This window comes from Colossoma macropomum, unplaced genomic scaffold, assembly GCF_904425465.1.
Source record: "Colossoma macropomum unplaced genomic scaffold, Colossoma_macropomum, whole genome shotgun sequence".
NCBI classification, from domain to species: domain Eukaryota; kingdom Metazoa; phylum Chordata; class Actinopteri; order Characiformes; family Serrasalmidae; genus Colossoma; species Colossoma macropomum.
Genome location: NW_023495291.1, coordinates 100,017 through 119,860, shown reverse-complemented (window position 1 = coordinate 119,860; position 19,844 = coordinate 100,017). Strand labels below are relative to the sequence as shown.

The 19,844-nt window shown below is 40.8% G+C and overlaps 1 pseudogene; it reads left to right on the top strand.

Moving 5' to 3' along the window:
• Window positions 1–17,933: 17,933 nt before the first annotated feature.
• Window positions 17,934–18,809, top strand: LOC118801639 (annotated as a pseudogene).
• The last annotated feature ends 1,035 nt before the right edge of the window (window positions 18,810–19,844 follow it).

The following is a 19,844-nucleotide window of genomic DNA, read 5'->3' as shown; positions in this document are numbered from 1 at the left end:
CCTCTATACACTTTCTGATGAACCCGGTAATTGAGTCTGCATATTCGTCAATGCTATTGTTTGATGCCTGTCGGGAAAATCTCCCAGTCTGTGTCATCAAAACAGTCCTGAAGCACTGAATCCGATTGGTCCGACCAGCGGTGGACCTCTCTGATGGTGGGCGCCTCACAGAAGGGGGAGTAGCAGGGGTCCAGCGTGCATGATTTTCGTGTGCTGCATGAGATGTGTTGGAACTACTTTGGAGCAACTTCCCTAAAGTTTGCTTTGTTGAAGTCCCCAGCAACAATGGAGGCGGCCTCCAGGCGCGCAGTCTCCTGCCTGTTAACAGCCTTGTACAGTTTCCCAAGCACCAGGTCTGTATCAGCCTGTGGTGGGATGTACATGGCGGTGACAATGACCCCAGAAATCTCTCTCGGCAGCCACATCGGTCTGCACGAGATGATTAGTTATTCCAGGTCCAGGGAGCAGAAAGACTCGATGAAATGTACATTCTTCTGATCACACCAAGCATTGTTGATCATAAAACCTCCCCCTTTGCTGTTCCCGGAGACGTCCTTTGTTCTGTCCGCGAGGTGCACAGAGAAGCCTGCGAGCTCAATGGCCTCGTTGGGAATCTCTGCTGATAGCCAGGTCTCTCTGAGGCAGATCATACAGCAGTCCCATGTTTCTCGCTGGAAAGAGATTCGTGCCCTGAGTTTGCTGATTTTGTTGTCCAGGGACTGCACATTTGCCAGTAGTATGCTGGGTAGTGGGGGGCGATTAGCCAGAATGCCAGCTCTCCTGCCTCTTTTCTGGCATCTGTGGTGTTTCCTGGAGCCTCTTTGAGGTTCCTAAACAATGGATCTGCATTCAGGAACTCAAAGTCCAGCGCTGGCAACATTTAGTGCAAAAGTAGTTACAAATAAAAACAAAATTAACAAAAAACAAACAGAAGTGAAGAGAACTCACAACACAGCAGCCATGCTCGGCACCAGCTTGGATACAGACTTAATCATTTAAGAGTCAGAGGCGTCGGATCGGGAGGTTTTCATAACATATCATAGATTTTTACATATTTACGTCACATGTAGAGGCGCAAAAAAGAAGGTCTGGCTCAATGTTCAGATCTCAAGTGCAACATCAACCTTATACCGATGAGGATATGATGACATTAGTAGATAATTCACTCACATCCTCAGAAGACACTCCTTTACTGAGTTTTGACTGAGTTCTCTTTCAATTCTCTGTCAATATGCTCACATTAATCACATTCATCCTGTTGGGGAGGGCTTCCAAAGCATAACCCACATTACAAATATCTTGCATGATGTGCAATTACACATTTCCACCAGAAAGGTCTCCAAATGCCCAGGTTTTACATAGTGTAGCTTTCAATAACTCCTTTAGGCTTGTATTGATCCTGTACAGTATTCATATTTTGCGGTTGAGCTCTCCCCAGAAACTGATGCAGCTGTATTGCTGCTCTTTCATTGGTTCATTTAGTGAAAGTGTTTCTGACTCGGGACTTTTCCACACTGGATTGATCACTTCATGGTTGTGGTGTCATTTGGCTCACGCTAACACTCCAAATCTAGAACCAAAACAGAGTTGTGTTTTGTTTGTTAGCCACAGCCGTCAATCACAGCAGTTCTGAAAGTTTGAAGCTTCCAGTGTTTGATGAGAAGTTGAAATATCACATCACGGAATGTTTAGATGCTGAGGCATATAACTAAGTAACTACGTTTGATATATATCTGTAAATAAGTTGGAAACTGTTATTTTCTGTAAGGTCATGGTTAATCAGACATATAATTTAGATCTCATTATATGTAATACCACTGCTACACTTTACTGCATACATTTAAATAGAATTACACAAAAGGAATGTGTGTAGTTTTTACTGTGCCATTCTGGTGCCCTATAAGCATCTTCTATAATTGGCCTGTTATAATTAAATAAAGTTGTCTCCAGATTCTCAAAGACAAAATGTGTGCTAATCACTTATTAATGGACTATAAATGGTTCAAAATAAGCTGTTCAGGTGTTCTTACTGTTGCATTAGTTTATAGCTGAATAAACAAAAGATTTGGTATTTAAAACATCTGCAGAGGAACATGACAAGAGAAAGTGTGTTGTATCTTTACGGGAATAAGATGAGTTTCACATTTTAAATATTAAGAAACCAGTTCATGTGATCTTTATATCAGCCATTGATTATTGTGGCACAATTTACATGAATATTACTGTTTCAGTCTGACTCTAATCTCTGTTCATCACAGGCCTCTCAGATGTGTTTGTGATGTCTGTTTTTTGTCCGTTTACAGAAATTCCTGTTAACTGTGATTAAGATTCAGCTGGTCGTACACATTTCTAAGGAATTAAACAATACAGTTCAACATTCATCTGAACTTTTCAGCACCAAAGTTTCTAAGGAGCTTCTACTGAAATACTGTTTTACTAACAGCAGCCCAATAAGGAACATGTCTTTATTTTACAGGCCTTCAGAGGACTGGCAGTGTGATCATGATGAAGCTCTCCACACCTGACTGTGCTCAGTTTACCACACTGTGCCACATACGTAATAGAAGGTTTCAACTCTGAAGTTCCTCATTGCTTTCACTTCCTCTAATAGTTCTCAGTAAATAAGTCTCTGTTCATCAGATTATTATAGATTTCTCATTTGAGATGAGAGGAGCACGAGCCATCAGTGTTGATTCATATAAAGCAAAGCCGCTAGAACTGAGGCCTGCAGCACCTGCTCAAGCTCCAGATTAAGACTAAACCCTAAATCAGAACCTGTTACAGCAGTATAACAGTCAGGATCTCACACCGCAGGTTCTAAGGCTGCATCTTCACACTGAGCTGTAGTCCATCTGTTTCTCTGCATATTTTGTTAGCCCCCTTTTACTCTGTTCTTCAGTGGTCAGGACCCCCATGGACCCTCACAGAGCAGTTACTATTTGGGTGGTGGATCATTCTCAGCACTGCAGTAACACTGACGTGGTGGTGTGTTAGTGTGTGTTGTGCTGGTCTGAGTGGATCAGACACAGCAGTGCTGCTGGAGTTTTTAAACACTGTGTCCACTCACTGTCCACTCTATTAGACACTCCTACCTTGTCGGTCCACCTTGTAGATGTAAAGTCAGAGATGATAGCTCATCTGCTGCCGCACAGTTTGTGTTGTCAATCCTCTAGTCCTTCATCAGTGGTCACAGGATGCTACATTCTCAGTCCAGCAGTGACACTGAGGTGTTTAAGAACTCCAGCACTGCTCCACTCAGTCCAGCACAACAAACACTAACACACCACCACCTCGTCAGTTCAGCCGAATGATCTAACTTTTTTGAAATCCAAATGATATCAGGAAAAGCTCGGTCCACATGCCGCTAACTGATGCCAGAAGCTAACCGACAGGCTGCACTAACTTAGGGTACTTAGAGAAGCTTCCCTTAACCAAACATTCACTGGCCAGGTTAGCAGGAAACAAGATGCAGGTTAACAACTTGTTAAGTTAAGCCAGGTTTTCTTCATCAAACCACACGTTAACATCTGGCTTCTCAACTGGCATTCTTTCAGTTCAACAATGGTCTCACAGCTCTGCCCTCTGGGTGATCCACAGTAACCAGATCCACCGCATGAGGGGGTTGTGGCTCCACTGTAGGGACTCTACTTCCTAATTGTGGCTATATTATGTACTGCAAAAGCCACACTTGTGCCACATGCTGTGTCAGGAACTACTTTAACAATTTTCACAGCTGACACATCACTTGAGAATCGGAACAGGTTATTTATAACCTGAATCTAGTTTTGGTATAAGCCACACTAAACTGGCTCTGGTCCAGGGTGCAGCTCTACAAATAGCATCATCAGATACTGCTTACAGTTTGGGAATATGTTTACATTTCCTCATCTACGGAGCCCTGCTGGTGACATCCTGTATAAATAAAAATAATGCGTGGCCACGACTTAGTAAGGCATGGGAATGAGATGTTTAAGGTGTGGCCATGAAAAGTGTGGGAACAACATCCTAATGCGAGGCCACAACTTAGTAAGGCGTGGGAAGGAGATCATGGCTTACTAAGTCTAGGCCACAACTTAATCATCTCATTGCCACCTCATTTCCAAATAAGTTGGGACAGTGTGCTAAATGTAAATAAAAACAGAATGCAATGATGTGCATGTAAACCATATATTTAATTGAAAATAGGACAAAGGCAACATATCAAATGTTGAGACTGAGAAATTGTTTTTTTTGAAAAATTTATGCCTATCTTGAATTTGATGCCACATATTTCAAATAAGTTGAGATGGGGGCAACAAAACACAAGTAAAGTTGAGAAATGCTTAAAAAAACACCTGATGGAACATCTCACCACTGTACAGGTTAATTGGCAACAGGTCAGACACTGTGCAGAATGTAAATAAAAATAGAATGCAATGATATACAAATCATTTAAACTATATTTTAAAGGAAAATACTACATAGACAACACATCAACTGTTGAAACTGAGAAGTTTTATTGATTTTTGAAAAAATGTATGCCCATATATGCCATTTTTCATTTCATAATGTGCCAAAAGTTTTCAATGGTGACAGGTCTGGACTGCAGACAGGCCAGTTTAGCACCTGGACTCTTTGAATATGGAACAATACTGTTGTAATATGTGCAGAGTGTGGTTTTACATTGTCTTGCTGAAATAATCAAGGCCTTCCCTGAAAAAGACGTCATCTGGATGGCAGCATAAGTTGCCAAAACATGTATATATCATTCAGCATTAATGGTGCCTTCACCTATGCCATATGCACTAATGCCCCCCTATACCATCATGAATACTGGCTTTTGAACTGTGCACTGATAACAAGCTGAGTGGTCTTTAGCCCAGAGGACACATTTCAAATTTTGATTTGTCAGATCACAGGACACTTTTCCAATTCACCTCAGTCCATTTTAAATGAGCTCAGGCCCAACAATTTGGGTGGTGGATCATTCTCAGCACTGCAGTAACACTGACGTGGTGGTGGTGTTTTAGTGTGTGTTGTGCTGGCACGAGTGGATCAGATATAGCAGTACTGCTGGAGTTTTTTAAGATGATAAAACCAGTTCCTTAGCAAGATTGATGACTGTATAAAAGACATAAAAGACTGGATGTTGAGTAACTTTCTCCTACTTAACTCAGATAAAACAGAGGTTCTGCTTCTTGATCCAAAAGCAGCTAAAAACAAACTGTCTTCAAGTTTCTCAGTTGCATCAGGTTCATCTGTAGAAAATCTTGGTGTCATGATAGATCTTGATCTGTCCTTTGACTCACATATAATGAATATTACTAGAATTGCCTTTCTGCATCTCTGCAATATTGCTAAATTAAGAAATGCATTATCTGTACAGGATGCAGGAAAGTTAGTTCATGCATTTATTACCTCAAGGCTAGATTACTGTAATGCTGTAATCAGCCCAGTTTTATTAAACCTACACTGGTTGCCAGTTAAATACAAAATTCTTTTACTGACATATAAAGCTCTAAATGGACTCGCCCCTCAGTACCTGAGAGAACTTCTCTCCTACTATGAACCATCACGCCTACTTAGATCACAAGGTGCTGGTTCACTATTAGTACCTAGAATTAATAAAGGTACACCAGGGGGTGGAGCCTTCTCATACAAAGCCCCCCAGCTTTGGAATAATCTTCCAGTCATTGTTCGGGACTCAGACACAGCCTCAGTCTTTAAGTCTAGGCTAACAACCTACCTGTTTAGTGGAGCCTTTGGTAATTAGTTTTCCCAGTCAGATAAAAGGTGCAGATCTGGGGGTCATGGTCATAGAGTATTATGGTAAACTGGGAGTTTGGTAAACAGTGGGTGCTGTCGTCCTGCTGCCTCATGCACTCACTCAGGTTTGTTGACGGTGGAGTGGAGGGGCGCTGACATCTCAGGGAGCCTCATGACTCTGTTACCTTTTTGGTTTCTCCCTTTTAGTTAGGCTGTAATATCTAGACCTGCTGGAGTCTCTGCTGCTCCATTAATACTGTAATCTGTGATCAGTGACTCATTACATAACTGACTCTCTGTGTGTTTCCTTTCTTTGCCGAGTTGAACAGCTGCCCATCCTGTGCGTCTGATGCTGTTGCTTCTTCTGCCTTGATCGGGTGCCACTGCTCACCAGCCTTCTGGACCGGTTTGATCACCATTGAGCTTCATGCCGTACAACGCTGTGCAAACCTCACCCTCCTGAACTGACCCTCCTGATGATGCTGCTGCTGCATATACTAATCTAATGAACCACTGCTCCACCGTTTTGCATTCTAATATTTTATAGTAACACTGTTTGCTATCCGGTGTGGTCCAGAGGAGGATGGGTTCCCCTTTTGAGTCTCGGTTCCTCTCAAGGTTTCTTCCTCTCACTCTTGGGGAGTTTTTCCTTTCCACTGTCGCCATTGGTGACGCCCATGGGGTCTCGGACCCAGATTTTTCTGTAAAGCTGCTTTGTGGTTTAGAGAGACCACAGAAAGACGACTAAGAATAAGCACCTGTTGCTACAAAAATTACATTAAACATTAAACATAAAATATTAAACATATAAAGTTAAGAAGCTCTGCAGCGACCAGAATAATAACTAATCATGATGATGCCTAGTAGACTATAATTAAGTGATGAAAACTGAGATTTTGCATCAGCCATATAAAATAGTGTTTCCACTGGTTGCCATCTTGGTCTGGGCTGTTGTGTAGACAGACAAGGAGGTTTAGCAGTGGTGGGCCAAATGTGGTGTGGACTAAAGACGGCTCATCGCACTCGCCACCACGAGATCACCAGTATCTGTACTGCGAGCAGGGCACATGACACAGCTGAAAGGTGACCATTCTCCAGCTTAAGCCAGTGAGCGGAGGGGAAGCCCAAGCCCCAGTGTGCACGAGCGGTATTAGGGACAGTGTCGTTGGGCTGGGAGAGCAGAAGGGCTGGGATGAACATTACTGTTGCTGCCCCCACCCCGAGCTGGACTTGACATTGTGCACTGTGTGGAGCTCTACAATATGCTGGAGGAGCCATGGAAGCCAGGGCGTGGCCCCAGGAGTAAACTGGGGGTGCTAGCTGCAGAAGAGTGAGTGCCCTGTGGCGTTTGTTCTGGTGCAAGTGTACCTGCGCCCAAGGACTTGGCTTGAGCTGGTAGTTCATTGGTGACCAGCTGACCTTTGAATTGAAGGGAGGGGCTATGTAGCATTCTGCTACTGGCTGGCGCTGGCACGCAAACGCTCATGGTATGCATGTGCCCTCCAACAAAGGGATTAAATGTTGTTGTTTAATGTTGGTTGGTGTTACACCATAAGAGAGAACAGTGTAGCAAGAGGTGACTTGCGAATGCAGTGTGATGTCATTGTGCCCTTTTCTGCCAGTGTGTTCAATAAAGATCACTTTACACAGCAGATCATGGCCACCCCTGTTTCTTACTCACTGCTACTGTCATAATCTGAATATCGCTCATATAGCAGTTGCTAAATCAGTGCCCTCACGTCTAATGCCGACCTTACAGCAAACGACTTTTTAAGTGATTTCACTGTTGCAGACAAATATCCAATGTCAGAATAAAATCATGAGGGTCTTGTTAGAGTCACATCATGCTCGGGTCATCTCGATCGTTTAGTGTAAGGTGGTCAAGATGACCGTCTTAAGTCAGTCTTTTCCTCGTCTTGATGCTGCAACAAAATCAACCATGTTTAATATTATTGTAAGTTTTAAGTCTTGGCTCATGCAAATAGTGATGCGCCAGGGGCGAGAGCTTTCGGGCAAGCGCACGCGCAGAGCGTGGTAGAGAGAGAGAGAGAGAGAGAGAGAGAGAGAGACAGAGAGGAGAGAGAGAATGAATGTATGTGAGAGCCTGAAATCTCTGTAAAACGGCAAATCTGCTCCACTTTAATACAATAATTAACTTAAAATGTAAACCGACTGCTTTAATATTTCAGGTTCACTGAGTGTAACAGTGATGTAATGAAAGGCACAGAGGACTTTAAGAATGACATTATCGAAGAATCATCAATGTCCTTTTTTTCCTGTTACACTGTTTGTTTTTTATGGTTTAGTTCGCTGCATGTTGTGTTGATGTGTAAATCTTTATATCAAATTAAAAAATGTAGCTGCACATTTTACAGGTTAATTAAGAGATTCTGGGTGATGATCTGAAAGAGTATACAGATCTACAGTGAACTGAACTGAGCCCCAGATCTTTACCTGCTCAGCCCAACATATCTTCCCATCTGTACCACTACAGAGTGGAAGGAAAAGTGTTTATTTGCTTCTAAATGTCCACCAGGTGCATGATGGGGAATAATCTCAAAAATCTAGCTGCAGTCTTGTAAATAGTGACACTGCAAGATTCCCAGTCTTTGAAAAATCATAGTCTGTGACTAAAAACCGTGACACTGTCTTTAGATGTCAGAGGGTGTCAGACTTTAGGCTTTCAAAGTCTTTTCAAAGTCTTTTCAGAGTCTTCTAGTGTATGGTTAGCAGAAGCCTGCAACACAAAGTCTATTAGTTTTATCAGTAATTATTTTCACTTCCAAAATTAATGTCACTTACAAATGAAGAACACAGCAGTAGGTAGCAAAATGGCACCAAATTCTGCCTGTTTATACATAAAGGTAATTGAAAATCTTTTCTTTTCCAAGATTGTGTTATATAAATGTTATGTAAGCACTCTACAGCACCCCCAAAGCAAACCCAGATTAAGCCACCCCAATTTTACAGGTAGGGCATCCTGTTCCAGACTACTCAAATAACTTTTGAGTTAGACAAAAAGCTGCTTATTAGGATTTTCACAAATGTATTTATTAGGGGTGGGAATCTCTAGGCACCTCACGATTCGATTCGATTACGATTCAGAGGCTACGATGCGATTATAAAATGATTATTGATGCATCTTTTTTCTCTATACATGATTTCTATCTTCCTACTGTCTGAGGACTTGGTAGTTTTAAAGCAAAGTATTTGTAATGATCCATAATGTAAATGCATTACGGATCATTACAAATACTTTGGGGGGGGGTGGAGACTGGACGCTGAATCTCGGCTCCAAAGTGTGCAGCATAGTGCGAAAGCCCTGGTTCTCAACGACTGAGAACAGACAGCAGACAGCAGGTCACATAGCACTGAGGTCTGGCCTCGCTAGCAGTGAATGAAAAAACAGAGATTAAGACAAACATTTAGAGGACTTATGCGCATTTATAAGCAGCGCGGTTGGTTAAATCTGCAACGAGAGTTAAAAAAAGTTGCGAAAATGAACTCGCTTCTCTTTCGAATTTTCCTGTTCCACCTTAAATGGTGCAGTTACATTCGGCGTCTAAGGCGGAATTTAAGGTGGAACGGGAAAATTAGAACGAGAAGCTGGTGAATGAGAAGCGACTTCAGCCTCGTAAAACAGCCGGACGCTGAGACATTTTACAAGAAACTCTTCTAGTTTTGAAGAAAGGTTTTCTGGCGGAGATGGGAGGAAAGCGGCTATAGCTAAAGCTTAAAGCAGAGCGAAGTAAATCTGCGCTCTCGTTTATATTTTTAGCCCATACTACGACATTAACACATACTGAGACATACTGGGCATTAAATGTTGTGGATCCCAAGCTGGTTTGATTTTTGTTGAAAGGACAAAACGGCTCTTCTTATCATTTGTGTTGTGACTCCTGACCTAACCTGGCTTTAATGCAGAGGGAGCCGGTCGGATTTCTCACTCATCCAGTAGTGTTTTTGTTGTGTGCCGCCACAGACTGTCCGGGCGCCGCACTTACCCACTTCCAAATTCCGCCTTTTGCGTTCCGTCAACGTTACGTTATAAATTAAACATTTAGAAAATCGATTTTTGACATTTGTGAATCGATTCAGAATCGTTCACGTCCGCATTGTGATGCATCTAAGAATCGAGTTTTTCCCGCACCCCTAGTATTTATTAATAACAACAGACAAGTGGAATTTAAACCATTGCCTGGACATTCCTAATCAAATAACAAAGCCCAGGTCCAACACAGGGATACTCCAGAAGCTGCAAATTTCTCAGTATACCTTTAAACCTTCACACACACATATATACATACGTATACATGCACACACAAGAAATATTAAAATAATGCATTACAAACAAAATACAACAAAGCAACAAAAGCTATAACCAAATGATTAAAAACATTATTAACACATACTGATGACCACACACACACATTTTCTAAGCCACTTATCCTTCTGGGTCATGACATAGTATGATGTGCAGGTGTCTTAATAATGCAAATCTCCATTGTGCTGTTCAAATGTGCAAAGGCCGGACCAGCTATGAAAAAAATAAAAGAGATGCTCAGAGGAGGTGTGACTTAATTCTCTGCTCAGGACACCATTACCCCACTATATCTTTACATAGAAAGAGGTTGTTTGCTACTATATTTCTGTGTAAAATGGCATATTTAGAACCTTTACTAACATTTTTATTTAATGCAACATCGAAGTAGAATAAGACGTGGAAAACCTTGTGTCCTAAAAGTAACTGCTCTTTTATTGAACAGGCATTAAGGGACAACCGCCTCCTAGTACTACTGAGATGGCCAGGATGCAGGCAGGTCACTAGACATTACACTGCTCTTTTATGGTAGTCACACAGACCCTCACTAACTACCCCACAGCACCGCACAGAGTAACACAAATAACACATGCACGTCTTCAAGCTCAGCAAAGCAACTATGAACATTAAATAGCTATTTCACCGCAAGCAAGTTTTGCATGGCCACGCCTCCCACACTCATACAGCAGGACGGGGAGCCATGCTATTCTACTTGCATCTGTACTACATTCTGTAGTAACTTTAAATATATTTTGGTACAACCAACATCAATAATAATGGAATCTATATGTGCAACATTAATACATGCACTTTCAAGCAACAGTGAAACTCTGGAAGAAAGGTAACGTCCTCACAATTCCAGCAGATGGCAGCAATGACTTTGTTCTCCCCATTGAACCTATCACAATTACAATCACCACAAAGATATTTTCATTATTGCCAACTGCCGATACAAGCCTCTTGACAACGCCACTGGTGCTGAAGAGACAGCTTGAACCTCATTGTGAGGTTGTGAAACAGCTCTGTAAGCTTTTACATTTCGTACATAAAGATTTTATTTTGAGGTCGCTGTTTTAGAGCCGTATTTTATGACTGGCATCGGCTGTTCATCATTTTAATCAGCATCACTGGCTGTGTGTTAAAAGGCAGCTGAAGGCAAGTAAAGTGATGTGTAATTAGATTTAGAACTTTTTTTTAACTTACCCAACACTCGACACAGATTAATTAGACACACCTTAAACATTCACACAGGCTACTCTACTTTGCACTAAAGCACCAGGTTTTACACTGCTACATAGTTCAGCGTTATGGGTGTAAATAAGATAAATATGTAGACACACATAGCTCAGTCACCACATAGGCCCCAGTTCAAGAGTGACTCCATACAATTCCAACCAAAAACACTGCATCTTTAACACAAGGCACCTTTTAAAGTCACTGTAACACAGAGTCTTGGAAATGAAGGGGTTATCTGCAGCCAGGGATGGGGGAGTAGCTAAGTAGCGCACTACTTTTTGTAGCTAATAGCTGTAGCCGCTGCAGTTTTATGAAATGTTATAGCGCCTACTAATGTTTGTGTAGCTATAGCGATAATTTTCGCTACAATTTCGCTACAGGCTTCAGGCAATTCAAAATTTGAACCACAGATTGCAGTCATTAACTGGGCTGGTGGCAACTGTGCAATCCTGACTGAGCCGTGGACAGTTCCGCAACCGAAATGTTAAGAAGAGCCATTTTGTCTTTTCAACAAAAATCAAACCATCTTGGGAGCCACAGTATTTTATGTCCGTATTACCATCTTGGCTGTATGTGTCTCAGTATGTGCTGATGTCCTAGTGTAGGGTAAAAAAATATAAACAAAAACGCAGACTTACTTTTCTCTGCTTTATGTTGCTAAAAGGAAACTCAAAAGTAGAACAGTTTCTTGTAAAATGTCTCTCAACGTTCGATTTTTTCGAGGCTGAAGTCGCTTCTCAATCACCAGCTTCTTGTTCGAATTGTCCCATTCCACCTTAAACGGTGCCTGAGGTGCCAGAATGTACTGCTGCGCCATTTAAGGTGGAACGGGACAATTCAAACGAGGAGCTGACTTCATTTTCGCAACTGAGTGTTTGACAGTTTCTTGTTGCAGTTTAAACGTATCAGAAAACCAACTGAGTGTCTATGAATGCAATAAGTCCATTCGTCTCTAAATTATTGATGTTTGTCTTAAATCTCTCTCTTTGCTGTTTCGTTGGCTACTAGCTAGATGAGATTGTTGTCTGCATTGCTATGGTGACCAGCAGTCTGATCACTGATCTTCAGGGTTAAAGGGTGAATTAGCAGTTCTACATTAACTCCAGAATTTAAGACCATTTATTGTTAAACTGTTTTCAATGATCAGCAGAGCTTTATTTTACTGCAAAGGAGGATTATTTTACCTAAAAATCAATTGCTGCTGTGGAGCCTCAACAGGACAGTACAAAAGCCGCATGTTGTCGACCCCTGGATTAGACAAAGAGGAAGAAACATATTTGTAATAGACTATTACTAACAGTGCTGCAGAACCAGTTTCACTGATGAGAATTTTGAGGCTGAAGTGTTGCTGAAATTTAATAAAGGACTATTATGTCTGTATCTTGCTGAAATGTTTAAATTGGAGCAGTTTTATTTCAACAGTTGACAGTGCTTGTTTGGTTTGTATCCATTTATTTATGTTGATTTGTGTTAGGAAAAACCTGGAATGAGCCTACATTTTTGTTGGATATCACACCTTTGGTTGAATGCAGTGTCTTGTTCACACTGTCAGTTGGGCTTGTTTGGTGTGTCAGGTGGAGATTCACAAACATTCTGACAGTCACGCTTAAAACATAGTGCACTACTTTTCAAAAAGTATTTTTTTCTGGAAAAGTAGCTAAATTGTAGCTAGCTTAAAACTTTTGAAAATTAGCTATAAAGTAGCTAACTACTAATTTTTCAGTAGCTACCCCCACCCTGTTTGTGGCCATGCAGTTTCATGCATTATCTCAATCCAGGTTTGTAGGTCCTCTGCATATGCTGTGTGTTTACTCTTCCATGTTCAGATGAGCACCAAAACACATTGCCACTGGAGTGAAACGTGTGCTTTTAAAGTAGCATGCTGTGGAAAGCCCTGAAGGATTAAAATGAATGAAAATGCGTTTTTTTTAGTCTAAGTTCCACTTTAGTTATTTTTTCTAGCTATGTAAAGTGTGAAAAAATAGTGACAGATGTACAATTTCAGCCATCAAAAACCTTAAATCCACCACTGTATAAAAGACATGAAAGACATAAAGGACTGGATGTTGAGTAACTTTCTCCTTCTAAACTCAGATAAAACAGAGGTTCTGCTTCTTGGTCCAAAAGCAGCTCGAAACAAACTGTCTGATTTTACACTTAAACTTAACAATTTCTCAGTTGCATCAAGCTCATCTGTAAAAAGCCTTGGTGTCATTATAGACCCTGATCTGTCCTTCGACGCACATATAACTAATATTACTAGAACAGCCTTCCTGCATCTCCGCAATATTGCTAAAATAAGAAATGCATTCTCTCTACAGGATGCAGAGAAGTTAGTTCATGCATTTATTACTTCAAGACTAGATTACTGTAATGCCCTGCTGGCTGGATGAAATATAGTGAGAGAACGTCGACACGTCTTGATGCCTTGAGATGTTTCCTCTCTGATCAGCCACGACCCATAGAAGCATAAAGTACATATTTTTTAAAATGTAGTATAACGTTAATGAATAAAAAGTAAACATGAATCTGTTTTATACAAATTCCTAAATTAAACCCCGATCCTGAGTGAAAAGAGCTTCTGCAGCCTGGAAAGTGGTAGAAAGGGAGATTAAGGGAATGAATTTTACTCCTATAGAAAATCTATCCATGACTATAAGTACGTGATCATCCATAGCAATACCATTAGCACTAATGAAGTACAATCCCATTTCCAAAAAAGTTGGGACAAAATGTAAATAAAAAAACAAAATGCAAAGATACACAAATCATTTAAAACCTATATTTAATTGAAAATTATAAAACTTGAAACTGAGAAATTTTGAAAAAAATTTTTTGAAAAATATATGCCCATTTTGAATTTGATGCCAACAACACATTCCAAAAAGCCAACATATGCTGCCATCCAGACGACGTCTTTTTCAGGGAAGGCCTTGCTTATTTCAGCAAGACAATGTCAAACCACAGTCTGAATGTATTACAACAGCATGGCTCCGTATTAAAAGAGCCTGGATGCTAAACTGACCTGCCTGCAGTCCAGACCTGTCACCACTGATAACATTTGGCACATTATGAAATGAAAAATATGACAAAGGGACCCCGAACTGTTGAACAGCTGGCATCCTACATCAAACAAAACAGGAATATATTTCACTTTCAAAACTACAGCAGTGTCTCCTCAGTTCCCAAACGCTTACAGAGTGTTGTTAAAAGAAGAGGTGATGAAACACAGTGGTAAACAGGCCCCCTGTCCCAACTTTTTTGGAACGTGTTGTTGGGACCAAATTCAAAATGGGCATATATTTTTCAAAAAACAATAAATTCTTTCTGCTTCAACATTTGATATGTTGTCTTTGTAGTATTTTCCTTTAAAAAGTATAGTTTATTTGCACATCATTGCATTCTATTACTAATTTACATTCTGCACATCGTCCCAACCATTTTGGAAATGGGGTTGTAAATTGAAGATTGAATTTCTTACCCTTAACAAATAATTGATTCTCAAGGTGGTGTTGGAGAACCTGGCAAACATGTTGGATGTGTGTCTCAAAATTTGGAGAATGAATCAAACTATCAACTTTATAGGCTAATCATCTCTCTAAGTACATCATTTATGAAAGCTTGAAAGACAGAGGGGCGTTAAAGAGCCCAAATGGCATGACCAAGTATTCATAGGCTACATTCACATTACAAGCCTTATTGCTTGAATCTGATTTTTTGCTCAAATCCAATCCCTCTGAGATTGATGATTCACACTCATTTAGGTAAGTGATCTAAATCTGTCATTAACGTGATGAACCGGCGTTATGAAATGACCCGCATGAGCACATCCTACTCAGTAACGTCACGTGAATGAATCACATGCATCATCAGCACAAACTAACGAGCAGAACGAGCTTCGCTGAGAAGATCATTAACTCTGATCAGCTCTCAGCTTCATTATTAGAGCGAGACGAAGGAGAAAAAGGTGAGATGAGCTGCTTTTCCACTGTTTACAGGCTTTAACTGCTGTTTGGCGCTGCTGCCATGGTAACGCTGAATAATGGTCACGCGCAGTGGAAAAAAAGCACATGAATTCTGATCTGAGCATCATGTTAAGGTTGCATGGCCACGAATCGGATACGTATCCGATCTAGGACCACATATGAAAGTGGATCAGGTCGGATTTGAAAAGATCAGATTTTTGTCCACACAGCCCTAAAACATCAGATCTGAGTCACATTAGGGCAAAAAATCAGATTTGTGCCACTTCAACCTGGTAATGTGAACATAGCCATAGTGCCCCCAAGTGGTGACAAACACAGTTTTCCACTCACCCCCGTCTCTAACACAGACCAAGTTTTAAGCACTTATCAAATCTAATCTCCCCTCAATTGTTTTAACGCCACAGGCATGAGAGGTAAGGAATAGGGATATTTTTAGGTGATTTGCTTAAGTCCCCTAACATCTATGCATAGGCAAAGCCCTCCATCTTTTCCCTTCACAAAATAAAAACCTGATGTCACAGGGAAAGTGGAAAGACAAATGAAGCAGATGCCTCCTAAATATACTCCTCCATAGCATCTTCTTATGTCAGAGGGTATACACTGGATTTAGGGAGAGTAATCCCCTCTGTAAGATCGATGGTACAGTCATATGGACAGTGTGGAGGAAACTGGGTAGCAAGACTCACAGTGCATAAGGATGGAACTGAAATGTGGACTGTCTAGGCAGCCCTCAGGGCCGGGTTGATATCACTAATAGCTTCTAATGTGTGTGATGTGATGTTGTAATGCTGTGTGTGTTGCAAATTTCTGCAGCTGTTATTTCACTTCACTGTGACTGAATGCTTATCTCATGCAAGAGTGCTCCATTATGCAAATGGTTCTTTTTGTTGTAGTCTTAAAGCGTAGCTGTATAATGCTAGAAGTTGTGCTTAGTGATCTCAGGCTTGTGTGCAGCTGTTCAACTATGAAAACCCATTTCATGAGACTCCTGACACAGTTATTGTGCTGGTGTTGCTTCCAGAGTCAGTTTGAAACTCTGTAGTGTGTGTATATATATATATATATATATATATATATATATATATACCAATCAGGCATAACATTATGCCTTGTTTCTACTCTCATTGTCCATTTAATCAGCTCCACTTACTATATAGGTGCACTTTGTAGTTCTACAGTTACAGACTGTAGTCCAACTGTTTCTCTGCGTACTTTGTTAGCCCCCTTTTACTCTGTTCTTCAGTGGTCAGGACCACCATGGACCCTCACAGAGCAGGTACTATTTGGGTGGTGGATCATTCTCAGCACTGCAGTAACACTGACGTGGTGGTGGTGTGTTAGTGAGTGTTGCGCTGGTCTGAGTGGATCAGACACAGCAGTGCTGCTGGAGTTTTTAAACACTGTGTCCACTCACTGTCCACTCTATTAGACACTCCTACCTTGTCAGTCCACCTTGTAGATGTAAAGTCAGAGACGATAGCTCATCTGCTGCTGCACAGTTTGTGTTGGTCATCCTCTAGTCCTTCATCAGTGGTCACAGGGCGCTGCCCACAGGACGCTGTTGGCTGGATGTTTTTGGTTGGTGGACTATTCTCAGTCCAGCAGTGACACTGAGGTGTTTAAAAACTCCAGCAGCACTGCTGTTTTTGATCCACTCAGACCAGCGTAACACACACTAACACACCACCACCACGTCAGTGTTACTGCAGTGCTGAGAATGATCCACCACCCAAATTAGTATTGATGCATCCGCTATAGGGATGCATCAATACCAACAATACTGGTATCGGTTATCAGGTGGATACCATGCTTATATACTTGTACTCAAACGCATAATAATTCACAGATACCAACATTACCATACCCACTGATACTATGTGACATAAGTGTACACTGCTGCGCTAATGAGCAAACGACTCAAGCTGACAGTGAAGGAGGGTCTCCTCACCGTTTCTTAGTGGTTGTCAGTCACTTTAACAATCTGCCTTGGCAAATACCTGCCAGACATACGTGATTTGATTTTACCCCATTTTTAAACACATGCAAACATAATCACAACCACTTCCCTGATACACAGAGACACAGAGGCAAAATGGAGGCAAGAAAATGTCTAGATTTGCTACCAAAGTCTGTCTATGCAAGTTTACTCTGTTTGACTGGATATAATAACAAGGTAATAACGTTAATACAGTGACATTTTTAAGCTGTCTTTGTAAAATAGGCTATAGAGAGACCATATTGTCCTACCGTGTATGTCTCAGTACACAGTGTGGTTAGCTGAGCTGCTCTGTTTCTCAGCATGTTTGCTCAGTACTCGGGCATGCAGCGTGTTATTTTAAATGAAACAACTTGATTTGAAGTTGTTCATAGACAGAGCTGTCTGTCAACCCATTTGCTTGGGTAGGCCCCTACTCTGATGCTGCTGTCATCACTATGTTGACCAGTGGTATATCAACAACATGGTAGCAGTGACAATTGTGACATCAATTGAATACTATCTATTTAGCACATTTTGTTTGAATGCACTAACATGTAAACATGAATATGACCGTTTTATTAATGCACTAATAATATTTCTGGTATTTAAAGTGAAGCCGAGAATCAAGCTCATGTCACAACACCAGTCCAGTGGTGGTCATCCAGCCATGCTGATGTGCAGCGCATACGACTTTTACCCCCCCAGCCATCGATGTGTACTGGCTGAGAGACGGTAAAAAGGTGACCTCCGTTGGTGATATGGTGATATGACCTTCATTGAGGAGATGGCTGATGGAGACTGGTACTTCCAGATCCACTCCCACCTGGAGTACACACCCATATCTAGAGAGATCTCCTGTGTGGTGGAGCACGTCAGCTCCAAGGAGCCCCTCATCAATGAGTGAAGTGAGGATAAACACACATTATTAAAGACTTTGCAGTGTCTTTACACTGAGCTGCTTTATGGGTAATCAGACAGTAATGTACCACAAATGCATGTTGGTTGCAATTGCAGGACGGGGTTAATGATATATGGGAAATGTAAGCTCATTTTACCATACCTTACCATACATCTCAAAAATCTCTTAACATCTCTAACGAGGTCACTATTATCTCTAGCACTTATTAAATGCTTAATAACACAGAACAAATTTTTAACAATTTCAAAAGATTCCAAAATATGATGAGTCAGCAAGACTGGAAGTAAAATTATCATTAAGCCATGTAACCGGTCCTATGTTCCTGACAATACATGATTCTGATAATAATAAAATGTCTTAATTTCCTCTAAGCTACTAACATTAAAAGTAATATTAAATATTTGTGTTCACACAGATGGCTCTCTTCCTGAGTCTGAGAGGAACTTCAGGGCTGGTGTTGGGGATCATTCTGTCAGTTGCTGGATTCATCTACTACAAGAAGAAATCCTCAGGTCAGTGGAGATAATGACTAATGATCCATCTGAAGTTTTAACGTCTTTCTTTGATTTATGATAACAACATTTATTAATGTGTTTTACAGGGCGGATCCTGGTGCCGAGTTAAGCACTGGTAAGCTTTAGAACATTTTTCATCCTTTCCTTGAAATTTAGGAACTGGTTTTTTTTATACAATACTGGAGAATAGAGCAATCCTGATTAAAAAAAAAGTTAAGTGCTCATCTCTTACACATTTATCCGAATTCTTTCAGGTTCTCATGTTGATGTAGAAGACTCACCTTTAATCTCACTTTAATAAGTGCTCTGAACAAAATAAATAAACTTATTAGGAAGGCTGGCTCTGTTGTAGGAGTCAAGCTGGACTCTTTGGAGGTTGTGGCAGAACAGAGGATACTCAACAAGCTATTAGCCATCTTGGACAACACCTCACACCCCCTGCATGTTACACTGGATAAACAGAGAAGATCATTCAGTGCAGACTGTTACAGCTGTGCTGTGTTAAAGAGGCCGTGTGAGATCTTTCTTACCCACTGATATACGGCTCTACAACGAGTCTCCTTACTGCAGAGGCGGTACTGATCTCCTGCTGTCTGAACTGAGCTCAACCACATCACTGTACCACCTCTCCTGTTAATAAACACTGCACAATATATCATAACCTGCTACTGTAATGACTTTCACTATGCACTTTACTTTACACTGTAATATTGATGCAGCTCAGAGTTAGTTATGTCTATAATTAGTTTACCTCATACCACTCAGTGCCTGCTGTCTTGTAAATTCAACAAATCTGTCACATATGTAAATAGATATCCTTTTACTTTTAATTTATTTCTCTTGTATTTCAACTTATGTCTAGATTTATTTCTATTTTTCTGCATAGTATATGTAAGTTTATGTGCAATTATATGTGCTGCTACTGAAACACTGCAATTTCCCTCTGGGATCAATAAAGGTCTTTCTTTCTTTCTTTCTTACTTTCCATCCATCCATCCATCCATCCATCTAATCTCAGGTGGTGAAGAAGTGGAGTCTATGAAAACAGATTTTATCACCTACATCCTATTCATAAAATACATTTAAAACAGCTTTAATTCTAAGAATCTTTACTAGAACCAAATGCCCATTTGTGCACATGCAA